The sequence below is a fragment of the Lissotriton helveticus genome (assembly GCF_964261635.1).
Source record: "Lissotriton helveticus chromosome 1_1 unlocalized genomic scaffold, aLisHel1.1 SUPER_1_unloc_38, whole genome shotgun sequence".
Lineage (NCBI taxonomy): Eukaryota > Metazoa > Chordata > Amphibia > Caudata > Salamandridae > Lissotriton > Lissotriton helveticus.
Genome location: NW_027611679.1, coordinates 1,935,240 through 1,956,666, shown reverse-complemented (window position 1 = coordinate 1,956,666; position 21,427 = coordinate 1,935,240). Strand labels below are relative to the sequence as shown.

Genomic DNA, 21,427 nt, shown 5'->3' with positions numbered 1-21,427 from the left:
TTACAGCACATGTTTTGGGTTCTACTGATCAGTTTCTGGTTGATACAGGAGCTACTCGTAGCGCCTTGTCTAAACCCTTGGTTCCTAGGGCTCCCCTGTCTGGCTCAACTATTACATCGATAGGTTTCGATGGAACACCTTCCCATAGCCCACTGTCACAACCACTTGCATTCCATGTTGCTCCATGTCCGTTTTTGCTCTCTCCAAACACACCAGATAATATTGTGGGTCTTGATATGCTCAAATATTTCAGGACTACGATACGATGTTCTCCGGAAGGAGTACGGGTTATTTTGAATGACAACGACCCTGTGATAGAGAGATCCTGTATTATTAAAGAGGACATTGCATTAGCTTCCCTCCCTAGTACTTTATGGGCTACTTCAGACACTGATGTAGGACAAATGGTTATTCCGCCAGTGCATATTAGTGTCAAGGAGGGTGCTTCATTGCCACGACTGCCTGAGTATAACATTTCTCGAGAAGGAGAAGAAGCACTCACACGCATTGTACATGATTTGATTAAAGTGGGGGTTGTGGAAGAAGTACCTTACAATGTTTGCAATAGTCCGATTCTTCCCATTTTGAAAAAAGATACTGACACTAGTATTTGCAGATTTATCATTGATTTGAGAGACGTCAACAAGATTGTAGTACCGCAGTACCTTGTGGTTTCTGACATACCGACATTACTTACCCTGCTCCCTCCAACAGCAACTACATTTTCTGTAATCGATTTGAAGAATGCTTTCTTTTTGATTCCTATTCATCCTGATAGCCGATATTTGTTCGGTTTCACTTTGAATAATCGATCATACAGATTTTGTAGTGTTCCTCAAGGGTACACTGAGAGTCCGAGTATTTATAGTCAAGCCTTAAAACGCCAACTCGATTCCTTTACCTTGTCTGAAGGAGTTGCTCTCATACAATATGTCGATGACATCTTGTTGGCAGCTGATACACCTGAGCAGTGAGAAAAATGTACTTTGTCTTTGCTTTCTTTTCTTGCTACACACCACCATAAAGTATCACGAAATAAATTGCAATATTGTAGACCGAAGGTAACCTACTTAGGTCACCTTCTGTCTAAGGAGGGCCGTGCACTGACACCAGATCGCATTCAAGCAATATTAGACACACCAGTACCTTCCACACAGAAAGATGTCCGTGCATTCATTGGTTTGACTTCGTTTTGTAGGCAATGGATATTGGGTTTTTCACACATTGTTAAACCCCTGCTAGCGCTTTTGACTAAAAACACTTCAATCCCCCTTCCATGGACAGATGAATGCCACAATGCTTTTCGTCAGTTAAGACAAGCTCTTTACTCTGCACCAGTGTTAGGCACACCAGATTACACAAAGGCTTTACACTTTATGTACACGAGAAAAATGGGTGTGCATTGTCAGTTTTAGTACAGACACACGGTGACAAGCAGCGTCCCAGTGCATATTTTTCTGCAGTTCTCGATCCTGTTGCTCGTTAGTGCCTGGGTGCTTCCGTTCAGTTGCAGCGACAGCTGTGTCCATACGTCAGAGTGAAGGGATAGTTTTGTCACACAAACTGTTGGTGCTAGTACCTCATGCAGTAGAATCAGACTAAGATGCAAAACTTAACTAGTGCTCGCCTGACAGGATACGAATTGACACTGTTAGCACCTCATATTACCTTGAAGAGGTGCGCGACACTGAACCCAGCCACTTTGTTGCCATATCCTGCGACTCAGTCTCAGTCAAAGGAGCCTCACGATTGTATATTCCTTATTGAGGAACAGACAAAGGGTCGCATCGATCTGCAAGATACGCCCCTTCGAGATGTAGATGGGGAACTGTGGGTTGATGGATCCTCTTTGAAGTTACCAGATGGCACGACTTCAGCCGCTTATGCAATTACCATGCTTGAGACAGTAGTGGAAAACAGCTCGCATACCTCAGAAGTCGGCTCAAGCAATTGAACTAGTAGCTTTGACACGAGCGTGTGAACTTAGCACTGACTTGTGTGTGAACATCTACACGGATAGCCGCTATGCTTTTGGAGTGGTCCATGATTTTGGCCTACTCTGGAAGGAAAGAGGCTTTCTTACATCCCACGGGATGCAGATAATGCACGGAGAATTAGTACATAATCTCTTGACTGCACTTACATACCCAAAGAGAGTTGCTATTATGAAGTGTAGCGCGCACAAGAAAATCATTGATAAAATAGGACAAGGCAATAGCCTTGCAGATCGCATAGCCCGTGAGACTGCGATACAGCGGAGCACTACATCCCTGTACGTAGTAAAATCACAAGCTGAGCGTTGGCATGACGCTAGAGAGGAAGTGTTGGATATACAGAGATCTGCCTCTGTGGAAGAACTTGAGCAATGGTCTAAAGAAGGAATGTTAGACGATCAGGGCTGTTGGCGTAACAAAGAAATGAATAAGTGGAAATTGCCTGCAGCCTATTTACAACCTATAGTTCAAATGGCACATGGGCTGGCACATGTTGGAGCTGGATTAGTGGAAAGGTACACGCTACTTTAAAATTGAAGTTGGCGAAAATACTGGCTTCCACGTCTTTAAAATGGCCAGATGGACTCCCTTTGGCATTTTTGTCCATAAGATCGATACCACATTCACGATCAGGTCTTACCCCCTATGAAGTGGTGTTTGGAAGGCCGAGGAATATTTGGGGAGTTCTAAGCCACGCCCCATACATGATGTGCCTTGTGTTCTGATGAATGATTACTTGGCACAGTTAACCGACAGTTTGATTTTTATTCATCAACAGGTTTGAGAAGCTCTTCCTGACAGATCTGAAGGTGATGTCCATGATCTCCGACCTGGCAACCACGTGATGGTCAAGGTCTTCGACAGATCCAACAGCTTGGAGCCGAGGTGGCGAGGACCCGAGCAGGTGCTTCTTGCCACGAGGACAGTAGTTCAAGTGACGAACCGGAAGAACTGGGTTCACAGCCCACACTGTAAGCGTGTGTCGCCTGCCTTGGTGGAGCCTGCAGTGTTGACCGACCATCGAGAGATCCTGGAAACGGAGAAGGGCCAAGCTATTTCACCTGATGAATCTGAAGGAGTCTTCCCGGACCACACGATCGCTGGAGAATCCCGATATCAGCTGAGACCAAGGAAAGAATCTGCTTTGCCGAAAAAGACTGGTTGAGCTACCGCCCTGGGTTAGTGAAACGGAATGCCGATATGACAAGGGGGGGGATCAGCCCTGCGTAGTGTAGTGACACCCGTCTTGATCTTCGGTGAAGAAATCAGCGGCTGCCCAGGGATAAGAGCTCCAATGATTGTTTTCAACGAGTTTTTAGAAAGATCAATTATCGCTGTTTTTGAAATGAATAACAAAAGAATCATTTGTGCTATAGGGTTTGTTGTTACTCTGGTGGTTATGGCAACAATCACCTGGTTTGTTGAGAAAGTGGCTCCTGCTCGAAAGCTTTTTGTTGCCACTATGCCAGTACCAGTGGAACACCACTACTTCACGCTTCCCTACCATGAGCAGAAGCATCGACAATCCTACCTAAATAATACATTCATCCAGATGTTGCATCATACGCACAATGCCACGAATGCTACCAACTGTTGGGTGTGTTGGATGATACCTGCACACCAAAAGAAAAAGGAACACCTTTTATTCCTCTACCGTTTTCTCATAATGGTTCTTGTCAAGCTTGGTATGCACTTCTGTTTGCATCTGGAAAGCCTTCAGTAGGTAGAATTATCTTTCACTAAAATAAAGTATGCTATCAGGATAAAGATGGTTATCCTCAAGCTGAAGGGACTAAATGGGAATGGGAAGAGTATCAACCGGACAATATTTCGGCACCATAAGTCTTCACGGATATGAGGAACATCAAGAACACTGGACCTTTTGTAATTCTGTGACCAGAGCTAAACTAGAATTATGTATTGGCAGTGCTGGAAGAATTCCAGTAGAACGGAGTGAATGTATTTTGACATTGACTATTGAAGATGCTAATAACAGCAGTTTTACGTCTTCACATAACACGTATTTTGTGTGTGGTAATAAAGGATACTATCAATTACCGGTTGGGTGGTCTGGGGTATGTTACATATCGTTTTTTTTACCACCTGTGTTCTTGGCCCCTCCATCGTATCACCGAAATTAAAGGTGTATAATGACATTTCCAGGAATAGATACAAACGAACAATAAGTACAGATGAGGTCGATCAGACTGATACCACTTTGCAACAATATGTTGATTTCAATTTGGGACTGTTCTTCTTTGTGGGTGCTGCATTGAATAGCAGAAAGATAAGGCGATTGACTCGTGTTGTGGAAGCTGTCACCAATCAAACAGCAATGGCACTAGTAAATATTACAGAGGACTCCAAATTGCAAGGATTGCAGCACTCCAAAACAGAATAGTGCTTGATGTGATTTTGGCTGATCGAGGTGGTGCATGTCGCATCATCGGTAGCAGTTGTTGCGTATTTATACCAGATCACTCACCTTCAGTATATGATGCAATCTCTAAACTGCACAAGATTGCTGCAGAGATTCACCTAGAGACTGGTACATGGACATTTTCGAACTGGATATGGACACTCTTTATCAATTGGGGCTGGAAGCTGCTGACTATCTTTTGTATACTATTGGTGATACTATTTACATGCTGTCTATGTATACAATGTGCTCCCATGCTTTGCTCTATCTGCATTACTGCTTGTACACCTGCCAAAGGAAATGTTGCAGAAATAAAATAAAAGCCCAACAAATGTTGAATAAAGAAATCACCGAAATAATGTTAATAGATGTACAGGATGCATATCTAGATTACCCCAGATAAACAAATGTCTTCAGCTAATGCTGAAAGGGTCGTCTTTTGTAATTTAGTAGTGACGAGGTCAGCGTTAGCAGAAGCCATCCTGTATTTAGAGATTATCTTGACTGTTTAGTGGAATCCATTTTGTATTTCCGTCAGCCATTTTGTATGCCATGTGCTACCATGTGCTCACCATGTGTTCTGTCCTACCTCTCTGTTAACTGCTCTTGAAATCTGCCCAGAGACGAGATATATTCCACCATCGCACATGCTCAGTTGAGCTTGCAGCTGCTGTCAATACATATCTGTCAGGATGTGTTTACTAGAAACTAGACACTGTTAGCTCCTCCTACTTGTCGACCCTGCATTTTCTGTATGACCTTATATGTACCTAAAACCAGCATTTGTACTTGTACCGCCTTCTTTTGAGCCCCTGTGTGGGTATAAAAGGACCACGCTCCTTCCATTCAATGTGCTACTTCATACATTACCGAAGGGTGCTGTGTGAATGTAGTTCCACCTCATGAGGTTTAATAAACTCTGTCTTTTCTATTCCAGTTTCTGTGCCAACTTCTTCCTATTGGCCTGAGGACTCTGTGCAGAGAAGGGAGAACCCCTAGCACTGGTAGGCCTTGCTGAGGCCCACTACTACACCCTCATCAGCCCTATTCCATCCCCTTCCTTTAGCCCCACAACCCATCTCAGCCCCGTGCCCGCCCAGCTGGCAGCGCTGTGCGGGCAGAGGTGCCGGGGCCCCTGTCAGGGAAGTGTGGATGAATGGGCAGAAGTCTAGCGTTTGACCCACTCGAGCCAGGGTGAACGATCTGGGTCAATGTAGCTTGTGATCAGTCAGTGGGTACTTTTATTTTTGCCACATTTGTTTTGTAAAAACAGATGAATAATAGCATTGTAGGCCAGCACAATTACACGTGAGAGCTTTCTATTGACATTGGAAGACACTGTTTGGGGATGTTTTTATAAGTAACTGTGTGTTAATAAATATTTCAGTATTTAATTGTTTCCCAATTTTTGTTTTAACTTTTTGGAACATGAGCTTATAAACGCACCACAAAGTGAGAGGGCAATGTTAGGGTATTTAAGTGGGAACCCAAATCAAACAAGCATTGGCATAGCCAATAGGTCTCGCTTTTGGGAACTTCTAAGTGTTTAGTTATGCAGCACAATATCCTTGGTGCAACAACATCAACTGTTGCGTGGCTAAACACTTATAAGGTCCCAAAGGAGAGACCTATTGGCTATGCCAATGCCTGTTTTGTTTTGTTTGGCCTCTTTCTCCTAAGTCAAGCTCTATATTTGCCCCAAATTCGATTCTGAGTAGGAAAAATGGATCTACTCTTAAATGGGAGGAAATTAACCCTATTTCCTTCCTCCCAAAGGTTGGAAAGGAGGTGTTACCTGACATTGAATTCTGCTTAGACACCAACACTGATAGTCATCAAGTAGTAATAGTAACATTTTTACATATATAAATTCGAATATTTTACATCCAACTACAAGAAACACTCCATTGACAATAAGAGGGTTTGACACAAATTGCTCAAAGGCTTACAAAGAACTTCACACTGCTCTTAAAACAAGTCCCAGAAACAAAGATTTGATAAGGAAGCTACGAGCTGACTATAAGACGGGTAGGGCAGTGAGAAAAAAGGACTTACGGGATGAAGCATGAGTAAATTTGTGTGAGGCTTTGAGGAGTAAAGATAGCATGGCATTTTGGAGGGTGGTAAATGCCCCTATTCTGCAGGATGAGGTCGGCCCCTCTCTTGATATTCATATAGATCAATCGACCTGGCTGTCTCACTTCCAGAGCATTTTTAATGTACAGATGGATAGCGCTATAAAAAACCTTAGGACTTGATGACTGCCCATCTGGGGATGGAATTCTCATTAGAGGAAATTGAGCTTGCACTCTCTCTATCGCCTGCCCTAAAGGCAGCAGGGTCAGATGAGGTTCCTCTGGATATTTTCTTTGTACATAAAAATGCATGGGCTCCACTCTTGGCCCAAGTTTTTAATACTGTTTCCAAAGTGGGACCCCTGGTATCTTGGAAACAATCCATGATTATCCCCATATATAAGAAAGGGGATCCCTTGAATCCGGCAAATTACCGCCCAATCACCCTGCTGCCAAACTAATGGGGAGATTGCTCCTAAATAGACTGGAGGGGTGGGCATTTGTTAATAATGTTTTAGCTGAGACACAATACGGGTTTAGAAAGAGGAGAGATAAGATCAACCACAGACAAAATTCAGCCTTACTTGCAGCAAAATATGTTTGTGCAAAAAAGGGCCAGTTTTATATTGCTTTCGTGGACTTGTCCGTGGCCTTCGACTACGTGAACCACTCAAAATAGTGGGTTCTTTTGGAGTCGATGGGCGTGGACAACTCCATAATTCTTTTATTAGGGAGACGTATAGAGAGGCAGGGACAGTTTTCATTTTTGGTAAACAGGGGGAATGTTCGGAAATATTTAAATTTGAAAAGGGGGTGCGACAGGGGTGTGTCCTTGCCCTCTTTCTTTTTTCCTTGTACACCAATAACTGTAATGAAGTTTCGACCGCGCAGTGCAGAGATGTTCCATCAGCAGGTGGTTTATCGCTGCCTGCTCTCTTCTATGCAGATGATGCGGTTTTGATGGCCAGGACACCGCTGGCCCTACAGCACTTGATTGACTCTTGTTCAATTTTCAAGGCTGAACTGGGTCTGCTTGTTAACAAATCATAAACCTTTGTTATGATAGTGGGATTGGGAAGGAAAAAGTATTTCTCTGGAAGGGGTAGAGTCCTTTATTAGGTCAAGCCTGAGCCAGCGTGCAGTTGCTGCTCTGCGGAGATCTGTAGAAGTTCTGTACGGTTCGGAGAGAAGCTTCGCTCACTCCCCCGCTCTTATTTTTGATTGGCTAGTGTCTTTTTCCGTAGTAAATGCTGGTGTCTGATTCATTATGAGGCGTATTAGTCCCTCCTTAGTATGGGCATGTAGCCATTTGTATCCTCTCATGGCTACTAGCACCTTTCCTTGTTTTTTTATTTATTTTTTATTTTTTAAAGACCATTATTGATGTCGAACGTTATTGGTCACAGCATGATGCCTATATCCCTTGGCGGGCCGGCAGTGCAATGTAGTATTCTGCAAAGCATTATAGGCGGGGAGGGTGTACCCAACAAGCCGCCTACAACAACTTTGGGCCGGCCACGTTAGGTTGGACGGGTTCAATTAGGAGCGTTAAAAGGTCAAAAACATTTTCTTTTTCTCTAGAACATGAAGATAAACAACATTGCCACTTTATGCACGTTTGAGAGGAGAAGGTGCCCATTTACGCTGATTCCTGCAGAACATACAATCTAGTACGTGATGTTATCGGTATACAACCTTTACCACGCATTTTTTACCACGCACTACCATTACAACGCGGTTTTTACCACGCATACCATTACAACGCATTGCGCTGGGGGGCGCTCTAGGATAGGGAATAGGTTAATTTACTATCCAATAACCTTCCCTAGTGTCCACGGGGACTGGAGTTGGAATAGTAAATTAAACTATTCACTATCCAGCACCCCAAAGCGCTATGCGTTGTAATGGTATGCGTGGTAAAAACCGCGTTGTAATGGTATGCGTGGTAAAAGTATGCGTTGTAACGTCATATATCCGATGTTATCCTGCGCTCTGGAGCCAAATTGGCCGCTATTCTCTGGCCTAAGCAAGATCCCACATGTATTGATTCACATCTCTACCTGTCATCGTCAGTACAAGGCTCAATAGCCATGTCTGTGTTGGTGCTGTGCTCCAGGAGGTAGGTCTGAAGGGGAGCCCATATATCGCGTGGGCAGGAGGAAGGTGGTAGGAGTTCGGAGTAGACGTGTAATTGCTCTTGACAATAGATAAGATTGTATAGCCCATCTTTGAACCTGGGGGCTCTCCCCCTTCCCTACCTGCAGGCAATCCGTCGTTTGGCCAGGAGGAGCGCCAGGGAAGTATAGCGCTGCATCTTAGCGGCGAGCGGCTCAGTATGTCCTAGTAGTGTGGTTAGGGTGACAGCAGGAATATGTAGACCAGTCATTTGGTCCAGTGCTAGCAAGACCTCCGTCCAATAACTTTGTATGGGTGGGAAATACCAGGCAAGGTGTCTCAAGTCCGCTCCCGTACAGCCGCAACGATCGCATTGATCGTTATATCAAAGGTGCATACGGTGTAAGAGTGCGGGTGTGTAATAAAGGCGGTGCATTTATTTGTAGTGAATGATGCGCAATCTTCTGCTGGCAGAGATAGTTCCAGTTTAGTGGCTGCAGAAGGACCATTGTTCTTCAGTGAGGGGTGACCCTAATTCTTCCTCCCAGTGACCCTTGGCTGGGGGTAGGCTGTAGTCACGGTCGTTTTGGATGGTGTGGTATAGGAGTGGACACCACGTGTCTCAAGGCGCTGGGGATGGGGGGTGAGCCCGCAGATCTGTTTGACTATAACTGTTGAGCAACTCCTGACAATAATTCAGATGAACTGAAGTCCCCAGGTTGTAAATGTGAGGTTAAAGGGACAGTTAACAGTTCCAAATCAGTTATTTGCCCCCATTGATTGGCTGATTCTTCCTTTATTTTAGGTATTTGATCCCCTCATATTGGTCAGGCGCACCTAATCCTTGATTTGATCTTGGTATTCTTGCCTCACTCAGCGGTTTAATTGGAGTTTGTAGTTTACATGAATCTGGTTGTATAGTTAACATGGCTCCCATTGGGTCCTTTGTGAATTCAAACTTATTTGGAGTATTCTTTGGTTTCCCAAATATACGTATCATTGGGGATATTAACAACTGATTTTTCCCGGATAGTTTTACTTACATTTTGAGAATGATGAGGGTTGAAGTTGTTTTTTTCACACTTAATGAGGGGGAAAAGGTGGCCTCTCCTTGCCTGATTGCATAGTTCCCCTAACCTCTTACAGGGTACAAACTCCTTTCAAATACCTTAGGTCTGGGTGCATTTTGGAAGGGGGCTTCACCTGAAAGGGCTCAATGGGCTCTTAATTTCCCTACAGTAATTCAGATCAATCCACAAGAGCCCTTCTGGAAGTCTGCACCAAATCCACGCTGATGCATTATACTGACTGGACGAGACGGGCTCAGCAGATGAGATCACAGGCTGCACCCGAACCTAGTCGGGCCACCTCTGCGGTCCACACATGCTCTCGCTCAGAAGCCATCAACTGTCGGTGGCCGCTCTCTTCCTTGCTTTCTGTGATCCCAACAAATCAGCTCCAAGTACCAGACCCAGGCTTTAGACCAAAATCCAACCAAGCACAGGTGAGGGCAGTCAAAGAAATGGCAAGCTGTGAGGAAAATTAAACAACTAAAATGAATTCCTCACCGTATCCGCTCGCTCGGGTTGCTCACTCGAGTTGCTCCTGCTAGCAAGTCCGCCTCTTTCTCCTCTTTCTCCTCTTCATGCGGCTCTAGATGCCGAAGCCAGCAGGTTCTAGCTTGCAAGCGTGCAATGCAGAGCGTGGAACCCGCATCGTCAATCAATGAGCGGCGGCTGCGGAGTACAGAAATGACGGGAATGGCTATTCTGAGAACTCCTACAAATATCTCCTGCGGAGCCTCAACACGCCGCCAAACTACACTCTATGCTGCTTGCCGCTGCCTGCTGCTCCTCCTGCCGCTATCTTCACCGCTTCGCTGCCTCTCTGTCTTTCTGGGTCACAGCCATGCTCCCGCTGCTCTTTGCCGAGACAGAGAACCGCTGACTCGTCAAATGGAACTGGAACTAAGTGCAAGCAGTACAAGCTTTCCTCCCTCGTCCAATTTTATATAATCAAATATTGAAAAGGGTTCACAATTTTCTGTTTTGCTTCTTTATTCGAGCATAATTTATTTATTTTTATTTATTAATTTTAATATTATTTAATTTTGTTAAATCTATTGCAGACCTCCTGAGTAGGCCTCGCAGACCCCATGGGGTCCTCCGACCTCAGGTTAAGAACCACTGTATCAGAGAACTAATTAGGGAGGGACAATACATATAAAAGAGAGTCAAACCACTATCCACAAAATTAAAGATAGATGTCTAAGTGTATTTAATGAAATTAGGACTTTCCATCATTTATAATGAGAACACCGGGATTATCTTGCAAGACTGGAGACTACCATTGTGCTATTTTAAAGCCGCTTAATCACAGGAAAAGAATGAACAAGGGGTTTGCAGAGGAAAGTTTTGAACGTGGAAGCTGAAACCAATTAGCAGCTCTCAGAATGTTCTGTTGTTGCAAACGTTTAGGAAGCCACTGAACCCCTAGAGGAATGACCTCATGAAACAGGTTCTATCAAGTCTAGATTGTTTCATGTGTCGTGTAGTACCTAGGAATCCCAAGGACCTCTGTGCGTTTTGGACGACCTAAACTGAGGGCTTGGTGTCCCAACCGCTTTTGAACACCCCCACAGGATATGTCAGCCAATAGAGGAGCTAACTCTACAGTGCCACTACCAACCCCCAACAGTGGTGCATGGTAGTCTTTGGCACCCACTGAACATGACAACCCTGATTCCTCGGAGATCGTGGTAAGCAGTACAATACATTTCACCCAGACACTCTTGCTTGCTTTCTCTCAGAAAGTACACAGGATGGCGTTTACAACTTTTCAATAAGAATCTATTGGTCCAGTGTCAGCCTCGTTTAAAACATATGTGCTGCAACAATCAGGAGACAGAAGCATACGAAAGAGATTGCTATATAGTAAATCGTAGATACATTTCTACCATAGTGCTAATGAGATGAACATAAGCAGTTCAGATAAAAATAGTAGTACTTGCATATTCCTAAAATGTGCGCCCTAAGTAGTTTGCCTAGATGTACCTAGCCTAGCCTGGATGTGTAGGTGTAAACATATTTGCGAATCTCTAAATGTATCTGTAACCATGAAACCTCTAGGGATGAATCAGCCACCTCACCTGATGGATGCGAATGAAGGACCCCGTCTCTGCCTCGAGGATGACAGCCCGCAAGGCCTGTCAGACCGATGAGGGTCGAAGATGTAGCATGCAGGATCCCATGTCAGCTTGAAAGGAATTGTCCTCTGATTTGTATTCCATTTTTAATAGTCAAATTACGGGATGCTTCCCCACAGGTTTCCCATCAACAAAGTGTGGTGTATACAATGGTCAATCTACTTGTGTTCACTATTCTGTAAGACTTATATGAAGACGCTAGGTAGTTTAATATATTTGCTACAATAGTGACAGCAGCCAGCAGATAATAGATAGGATCCCAGCCGGCTCAGCAGTCGGCAATAAACAGATAGGATCTCGGGTATGTCACCTAGTTGGTTCCCCTCCAGACCGGAGGGGAACCAACTAGGTGAAATACTGTGAGGAGAACTCCCGCCAAAATTTGGAATACGAGAACCCTCATCCTCACCAAGACCCTGGGGCACAATTTTGCTGCCTTATAAATACTACATAATAATGCTTGATTGTATGTATTGACGCATGCCTATTAGTTGCAGCGCACTTTCATTTTTCATTTCCTTTGATTACCTGAATCTAGGTAATTTAGGAGCGGCATACACAGGGCTGGTCCCGGTGTGGTCCTGACGAAGAGCTCTGGCGAATGCTCAAAACATGTTGACGTATACTAGGGATTCCTAACCCATTATAGCTAGGTTTTTCCAATATCTTACCCCGTTTTCAGACATACCAACTAGGAGCAAGAATAACATATTTTCTCCCACTAGTTCGGTATTTTTAACTCGCCTCTGTCCACTCCACTACACTTTTGCACCACAAATAGTCTTCACTAAAGTGCTCCTACGTAATTCCGCAAGTCACAGCATGTCTCAGTTCGTAGAGGACTAAGATGGCCCCTATGATGAAGTATGTCACCAAGGGGAAACCCAGGTGAGTGAGGGGACTCAAGAAAGTACGTTTTCTTTCCTGCTGATTTTCTGACTCACATTGAGTGAGAATCTCTTCCACCTTTGGCTAGGTTCTTCACCCGGTATCTCGGGTTTTCAGGTTTACCATTGCATTAGGAGGGTGGACCTAGCATATACCTCTATCTCCCCCTTATTGTTCTGATTCAAAGAAGAGAAGAGCCTGCCATGGGTGTATAACTGTCAGTCGACTGCAGTGTTAGGGGAATTGAAGATGAGAGAGCCTTAATTGAGAGAGACTGTTGCACAAAGAAAATGAGACCGCAACAAAAGAAAAAGTGCCAGGAAAGTAGTAGTGAAACAGAGGAAACAGGAGCTGAGATAGCTGTAACTATGAGACACAGTTGTGCAAAGAAGAAAACGCTGCTCAGAGTTGGTGACCAGGGAAGACAGCAGTTGACAGAAAAATAACTGGATTGAAACTGTATTTATTGAGAGAGACTGCTGTACAGACGAATAAAAGTATCTTCCCAAATCAGCAGTTTAAGAATTTCCCCACAACAGTTGTAATGCCTTTGTGATTACAATTCATGCACTGCTTGAAAGATTGCTTAACTTAATTCAAAGAGAGCAGGCTAGGCAGTGAGCCTCTGTTCCTCTTTGTGGTCATAGCACCTTACTACACTTTGCACTGAAATATTTACAACAGTAAAACGTAAGTCGATCAACTGGGCTGCCCGCTCGTTTTTTTAACACTGGTGTTCCTTATCTTTTTATTTTTTTTTTAAATCTAAATTGTACTGTAAGGAAATAGGTGCTTTGCATTACTAATGTGGCTCCTCGGAGTAGTGTTGCAGATTTGGCTATCATTTGTTTTGGTATAAAGCAATTTAGGACTCCTCCTTCTAGGACCTCCTTTCTGGCAACCCTCAGAATTTGTCAAGCTGATGCTAGCCCATCCTCTTCTCATTTTTTGACTTTTGATATAGTTGGAAATGTACCCCCTTAGATCATGACTTAGGCACATCGTCACTTCAGTCCAGTGCAGAATCCCATTCCTAGACGAACTTAGCTCTGCAACCCAGACGGCCTAAAATATAAGGTGGCGCTGTCTGCATCAAGCCTGGTATCCTCCGTTAAGTGGGAGAAGCAGAGAAATGAGCAGGAAGAAGGAATGGGCTGAATGCAGATTTAAAGCCTATCTGTTTGTACGTCAATATTGGGAGAAAATGTGTACCAGAGAGGGAATCATACATGTATTTGTGAAAAACACACTCATCCAATGTTTTTTTGGCGCTGTATTACAAATGCACAGTACCCAACTCAGTGGTATACATACTCTGGTCACTTTTATTTTCCTTAGGGCTCTTATTTTTAATAACAGCTTAGATTAACTTCTGCTCCCATTCAGAAATCCTGGTATTGCTAACTGTCTTTTGAGCATTCGGTTTATGTGATTGGTGTTTACGAAGTGCTGGTAGTAACTACTGCTGCATGCCTGCCGGATAGGAACTGTAATTATTAATAGCAATTTGGAGAAATCACATATGTGTGTAAAAGAACAGGAGATCAGCTTTCAAAGGTGCACACAAAGAAGAATGCAATATCTTAAATTTTTCAACAAAGTTGGTTTATTCAATTTACTTGAACAATGTAAGTAGGGAAATGTCACTCCTAAAGGTGGAGAACAGCATGTCTGAGATGAAGATTATTTTATGGCAGTAATTTTGAACCACGCTTACTTTTTTCCAGCTTGGTATTTCTCTACCTCCCGAATTAAATTAAGTTGAACATCTCACTATTATAAGCCGGGGCTTTTGCAGTAGCAACAGCTTTTAAATACAAGCATGTAAATAAAACAGCTTGTGCTTTTAATATAAAAATGGTGGTACCCGCACAAACAAGTTCCTTATTTTCATATTTGCAGGGTGTGTAAATCTGGTGTCTGCTATCGAAGTTTCAAAAACAGTTTTGTTACTATTTTTTCTTCTGAGAATGGTGATAGTGGGGCTGGCGAGTTACACCTGTTCAAAGCTTGTTCAAATCGAGAGTCAGAAAGAAAAATATCACCCTTAGTCTACTTTCATTAGCAAGCCATCAAGAGTGTTTCTCCTGCCAGCAGGAGATTCCTTTGTTTTGCAAGCCCCTTAAGGCCCCTGCGCAGTGAAAATGACATTGCGCGTGGCCGCACAGGCACGCAGCTTAGAGGGAACATAGAACCCAGGTAGAAGGTGGATACTATGATGCCGCAGTTGGGGGAAAACCAATAGGACCCCAGGAAGAACTTGGACACTATGACGCCACAGTCGGCAGCAAGCGTACAGAGACACAATGGTTTTACAAACGTCATTATGCAGCCGAAGAAGGCTGCACACTACCTCTACATATAATCTGATTCAATAGCACAGCCTCGGAGGGTGGCACACTGGTTTTACACAACACCTGACACAATGTTTCAAACTTTCAACCAAGGTCTCTAAGGAAGAATCTCCCCTTTCAACTGTTTTACAAATTTGGAGAAACTGTTCAAATAAGGCTCTTTAATGAAACAACAGGTATCCTTGAAGGATACATTGGTGGAAGAGGTTATCCCAGAAGGACTAAAGCAGGCAAAGAAGAGGCTAAGAGTCATAGAGACTCCTGATCCCTAATGCATGAGTAAGAGAAGAAAGCATTGCCGTGGTTCTCATGTATAATCCATCAGCAAATTGATTTAAACAGATAAAGATAATAATATAAAGATAAATTGGAGAATTTTGGAGGTTGGAGAGAAGAAGCTATCACTGTACCCATCAGTTTGAACAGAGGTCAGAACCTCAGGAACCCTCACAACAAGGACCGACATACCTGGGGCCGTTGGAGTACGTACATCAGACGTCCGCCGTACTAATGGTAGGAATTCTGACCTACTTGTTTCTCTTCTGGAACACTATGAAAAGACTGTCAGTCTCAAACAGAAAAAATCTAGGAAAAATGACCTAGACTCCCTTGTAGAAAGCTCTCAGTGTATCAAGTACATTATTTATTGTTTTTACAAAAAGAAAACTCTAACTTTAGGAGTAAAACAAAAAAGTCTGTTGGGCAACTGTGTGAAAAATGGCAGCAACTCAGCAAATTGTAGGTGGTTTTAGAGGACCTCCTGTTGCTCCTCTGAAGACACAGGGATAGCCAGGTTGGTGGAGATCGCTAAATATGGTGGATCGTAGTCTAACGGGGTAGTGGAAGTTGTTATGCCTGCTCCTCTGGCAGACCGTGGACCACCTGTCAAACTATAAATGAGCGGGACAGTCTTCAAATGCAACTCAAAATAGAAAAATCACTAAAGAAAGACGGGCTGGATTCAGGGCACTCTATCAAAAATGCAACAAAGCGTTATACCAGCCATACCAATCGTCCACCCACCAGCCCGGTTTAGAGTTAGACGGATTGTCAGCCTTTCATCAGAAATCCCATTGGTCTGTCGATGAAAAACTTCTTCCGAAGTAGAAAGGGCTCTTGAAGAAAACCCATCAGACATTATTAGATAAAGCAGCACTAAGTAAGAACCTTTAAAAAAAAGACAATATTGCATTTGACAAACTCATATTTAAATCCCTTCTATGGATGCCAGGATACAGACATATTTTTAGGTTTCCTAAACAAATCGGGTATGGATTAGATATAAACGACTGAATTATGTTCCCAAAAAAGGAGTGAAGCCCAGATCTCGGTATTACAGGTAGCACTTCTCTCTTCATTAACACAGAAGGAGAGGTAGTACCATCTGAAGCAAAAAAAACAACTCGCACTCTGAGAGAAGGCATACTGGCGAGAATAGTCCCCTATGATTCCACCTGCGCCAGACTCCCTACTGAAAGCAGTCATGCTTTCGAGATTTGACCCATCTATTGCCAAATAAACTAGACTCCTTGCTGACATCACAAATTATCTTTATAGTTTAGGGAATAAATCACATTTAAGATCTCCTATACAATCAGCAGTCAAATACCATGAATTCAAATAAATTTGTTGTTTTATAACATATCTAAAAACATGCATTTCATATTAATATGTAAAATCTAGCCATCATTGTGTACATTTCATAAACTCATGAGTGTTCTTGCTGTATCATAACTTTGTTCATGTTAATGTTAAAGTAAATTGAGTTAGATCTCGGTATATATGTCTATAGTGTGGTTTTTAAAGGCTCTTGGATGTCCATACATAGGTGGTGTTTGGATGTTTGGTTATGTATCATTAATACAGATTTCCAAAGTATTGTTGCTGATAACGTGAAAGTAAAGTGAGTTTGGCCCTGGAGCAAACCCCTGTAGTGTGTTGTGTATAAAGATGGGTGTGCTGAAGAGCAGTCTCGTTCCTGTTCCTGACTGGCTATGTGGTGGTGTAGTGATGATGATGATGGTCGGCAGCAGGAAGAATATCCTAGACGCAACAATTTGTTAAAATGAACTCGGTGGAAAGCATTTGTTTCTACTATCTTTGGCTACTTAAGATGTATCCTTTCTTCTGATGTGCATATTATATCTTATATTCCTCTAGGCAAGGCTGGGCTATAAGAACACTGTTTATTTGACAGCTACAGCAACACAAAAGCACCTTACAGATGATTCAGAATGCTATTATTTGTAGTCGGAGGACGTCCCAACTGCATCACAAAGTTTCTCTGCTTGATCACGAGGCAGCACATACTTTTTATGTCCATTCATTCACTTGCAGTTTATAAAACAAGAGTATCTTTTTACTTGTAAAAACAAACCTGAATATCATTTGTATAAAAAAATCAGTATCTTTTGTGTTCCTTTACTTCTAAATCCAGATTTCTTTTCCAGTGCCAAGGTTCAAGAGATGTAAAGTAGGGTGTCGGTAGTTCAGGACTGTAAGAGCTGGAATTCCTTACTGCTCAAGATTCTTTACTCATCTGTCAAGCTTTCAGAAACGTATTATGAACTAAACTTTTTGTCAGCTCCCTCTGCGATCAATACTTTTGCCATCATGCACAGATTCTGTCCTTTCACCAGTTATGAGTTGGTTGGTTGATTCTCTGTAAATAAGAAAGGTCTAAAATATATTCATATACAATTAATCTGGCCGAGAATCATTTACACTCAGTGGTGAGCCAGCAAATTTCCCAAGGGTCCAGCTTGATATTGGACACCTCTGGGGAAGTGCCACTATGGTGGGTGCATTAACAGATGCATGTGACGAGTGAAATGAGCATCAAGTCTCCCAAGTCAGTGCTTTGGAGGTAAATGTTGTGCACTGCAAGCATTAACTCTCAGAGTTACAGGTCACAATTTTCTACTTTGACTTCTTGTGCCTTTGGATGTTGTTCTCTAGCAGCTGTCATTGAACCAGTTATTGCACAAAATGACCAAACACCAAAAACAAGTAGAAATATTCTCCAGTCTGTGCTTGTTTAACGTATTTATCTGTGTTGTGTTTATAGATTTTACCACTAATCTCTGTAGTTAGCTAAAAATTCTTCCAACAACACTTCCAAATCCACTACAATGGTATGGTTTCTCAACTGTTTGTGTCTGTGTGGTGCACTTGAATGACATTTCCCCTAAGTGGATTCGCTGGAGATTTCTTAATGTTGTTGGGGCACTAAAACTACTTCCTCATTCACTGCACTGGTAGGGTTTTCACCAGTGTGTGTATGCTGATGGTTTCTTAATGCTGAGTAACTACTAAAACTACTTCCACAATCACTGCAGAGGTAGGAGTTTATCACCTGTGTGTGTTCGTTGATGTCCTTGTATTTCTGATATTTGACTACAGCCCTTAACACAATCACTGGACTTTAACGTTTTTTCCTCCGTGTGTGTTCGCTGATTATGCCTTAATTTAGAGGAACAACTAAAACTATTTCCACATTCATTGCAATCAGATTGTTTTTTCCCTTCTCGTGTTCGCTGAGGTCTCTGCAGAATTTGATAACAGACTAATGCTCTTCATACATTCACGACACTGTAATGGCTTTTCCCCTGTCTGTGTTCGCTGATGACTTCTGAGATTTGAGGAATCACTAACACTACTTCCACATTCATTGCAATGGTATGGTTTTTCCCCAGTGTGTGCTCGAATATGTTTTTGTAGCTCTGATGACCCACTACAGATCTTTACACATTCACTGCACTGGAATGGCTTTTCCCCTGTGTATGTTCACTGATGACTCGTGAGATTTGAGGAATCACTAAAACTACTTCCACAATCATTGCAATAGTATGGTTTTTCCCCAGTGTGTGTTCATTTATGTTTTTGTAGGCCAATAACCTACTGAAGCTCTTTACACATTCACTACAATGGTATGGTTTTTCCCCAGTGTGTGTTCGCTGATGAACTTGGAGTTGTGATAAATGACTGAAGCTCTTCACACATTCAGTGCAATGGTACGGTTTTTCCCCAGTGTGTGTTTGCTGATGTCTTTGGAGGTGTGATAACCGACTGAAGCTCTTCACACATTTACGGCTCTGTAATGACTTTTCCCCTCTGTGTGTTCGCTGATGAATCCTGAGAGTTGACGAATCACTAAAACTACGTCCACATTCACTGCAATGGTATGGTTTTTCCCCTGCATGTGTTCGCTGATGTCTTTGTAGGTGTGATAACCGACAGAAGCTCTTCACACATTCAGTGCAATGGTATGGTTTTTCCCCTGTGTGTTCGCTGATGAACTTGAAGAATTGATAACTGACTGAATCTCTTCAGACATTCATTGCAATGGTATGGTTTTTCCCCAGTGTGTATTCGCTGATGTCTTTGGAGTTGTGATAACCGACAAAAGCTCTTTACACATTCACTACAATGGTATGGTTTTTCCCCAGTATGTGTTCGCTGATGTCTTTGGAGATTTGATAACACACTAAAGCCCTTCACACATTCATTGCAATGGTATGGTTTTTCCCCAGTGTGTGTTCGCTGATGTCTTTGGAGTTGTGATAAATGACTGAAGCGCTTCACACATTCAGTGCAATGGTACAGTTTTTCCACAGTGCGTGTTTGCTGATGTCTTTGGAGGTGTGATAACCGACTGAAGCTCTTCACACATTTACGGCTCTGTAATGATTTTTCCCCTCTGTGTGTTCGCTGATGAATCCTGAGAGTTGACGAATCACTAAAACTACTTCCACATTAACTGCAATGGTATGGTTTTTCCCCTGTATGTGTTCGCTGATGTCTTTGTAGGTGTGATAACCGACAGAAGCTCTTCACACATTCAGTGCAATGGTATGGTTTTTCCCCAGTGTGTGTTCGCTGATGTCTTTGGAGTTGTGATAAATGACCGAAGCTGTTCACACATTCAGTGCAATGGTACGGTTTTTCCCCAGTGTGTGTTTGCTGATGGCTTTGGAGGTGTGATAACCGACTGAAGCTCTTCACACATTCACTACAATGATATGGCTTTTCTCCTGTGTGTGTTTGTTGATGTCTTTGAAGAATTGATAACTGACTGAATGCCTTCACACATTCACTGCAATGGTATGGTTTTTCCCCTGTGTGTGTTCGCTGATGAACTTGGAGTTGTGATAACTGACTGAAGCTCTTCACACATTCACTACAATGATATGGCTTTTCTCCTGTGTGTGTTTGTTGATGTCTTTTAAGATGTGATAACTGACTGAATGCCTTCACACATTCAGTGCAATGGTACGGTTTTTCCCCCATGTGTGTTCGCTGGTGATCTTTTAGGAGTGCTAACTGACTAAAGCTCTTCACACATTCATTGCAATTGCACGTTGTTTTTCCGGTGTGTGGTTGCTGATGGCTCTTTAGTAGTGATGATAAACTAAAGCTCTTGCTGCTTGTGTATGTTTTTTTTTTCTTGGTTAGTGTCTCTGGGTCGGGTTTATATTTGTCTACATCCCATGACTGTGTTTCCTGAGGAGATAGCATGGTTGATAAAGCACTTATGTTATTCTCACATTCCCTGTATGTATGTGGTATTTTGGATGGTTGATTTTAGATTTCTCAATGAAATACAAGACTCACCAACTACATATATTATAATTGTAGCAAGTAAAGCTTCTTTATAGGTGGTTATGTCTTTAGATTGCGGATTGGTTTTGCATGTTTATGAGTGAAGATCAGTCTTCCCTCTGGTCGAAGCAAATTGGGACAGCCTGTTGTAGATCAGAGACCCTCTCTTTCCTTTACCCTTCAGTTGTCTGGCTCCACTCCCTTGTGCTTTTCTCTTTTTCCTGTGGTTTGGCCAGAAAGAGTTTACAATACACCTAGCGTGCTGAATGGTGGTCTGCCGTCATTACAGGAAGCAGAGCAATGCTGTATCTACCTCATACCAAACACATTATCAAAGCTGGTGGTGGAGGCCTGTTAATACAGGATGTGGTTTGTCAGTGTTGTTGCCTTAACTTTCTAGAGGTCATTTCTTAGTCCTGTTGCGTGGAGGTGCACAGCTCAGACTCTTACATCCACAGCGTTGCTCTTGACTGCCTCTTCCAGGATCTATCAGTTTATGTTCATGTTCCTCAGTCTTTATGCAGATCTTTTCCTAAATATTGGAGCTCTTTTTTTTCTAACCACTTTTTTTCAGATTTGCACCATTACTGTCATTATTCACGATCATTTGTGCATTCAAGGCTGGTTTCCTATTGGATGTAAAGAGATTTAAAATCACTACATGGAAATGTAAGAGAATGTGAATACACAATATTTTACTAGTTGTTAAAGACATCTCGTCATGACCATTTATGAAAGTTACCAAGAGATATTTCACCATACACAGATTTTTAACT

The 21,427-nt window shown here is 42.7% G+C and overlaps 1 pseudogene; it reads right to left on the bottom strand.

Moving 5' to 3' along the window:
- The window catches only part of LOC144805989 (uncharacterized), a 38,341-nt pseudogene extending 17,774 nt beyond the window's left edge, over positions 1 to 20,567 (bottom strand).
- Positions 20,568 to 21,427: the final 860 nt, after the last annotated feature.